Raw genomic sequence first — 491 nt, 5'->3', positions numbered from 1 at the left:
TGCTGATGGTAATGGAAAAACGCCTTGCTACTTCAGGGGAAAGAAGATGGAAACTATAAACACTGGGCTTTTACCAGTCTGCCTGCAGCCAGCAGGAAGGTTCCCACATTAGAGACCTGCTCACTCTAGCTTGCTGTACTGTGCTTCCCTACTGGTAAGCAAGTTTTTCTCCCAGATTTGGATTTCTTGGTAAAGGGGATGGCATTTTGATGGCATTTTGTCCCTTTGCAAAATAAACAGGTAGGTACTGAGACTAAGAGCCCTTCTATAGGAGACAGACTTTATGATAAAAGCTCATGTAATTCCTTTGATTTGTTGTTCACATAAAAAGAAATCAAAAAGGTTTACCACATGTGGTGATGGTCTCTAGAACGAGAGCTTTCAAATGTTGGTACTTCTCCAAGATTCTAATGATTTGGGGTTCTTAACCCCAGCATTGAAAGCCAGGATGAGAGAGTGACTGGAGAACGGAAGGATTCTCCTTGGATTTC

General features: G+C 42.4%; 1 protein-coding gene across 1 annotated transcript in view; it reads right to left on the bottom strand.

Moving 5' to 3' along the window:
- Positions 1-491, bottom strand: part of MYOT (myotilin) — a 13916-nt gene that overhangs the window by 7808 nt on the left and 5617 nt on the right. The window lies entirely within an intron of this gene.

Source organism: Phaethon lepturus, unplaced genomic scaffold (genome assembly GCF_000687285.1).
Source record: "Phaethon lepturus isolate BGI_N335 unplaced genomic scaffold, ASM68728v1 scaffold36472, whole genome shotgun sequence".
Classification (NCBI taxonomy): Eukaryota; Metazoa; Chordata; class Aves; order Phaethontiformes; family Phaethontidae; genus Phaethon; species Phaethon lepturus.
This window is presented reverse-complemented; position numbering and strand designations above follow the sequence as displayed.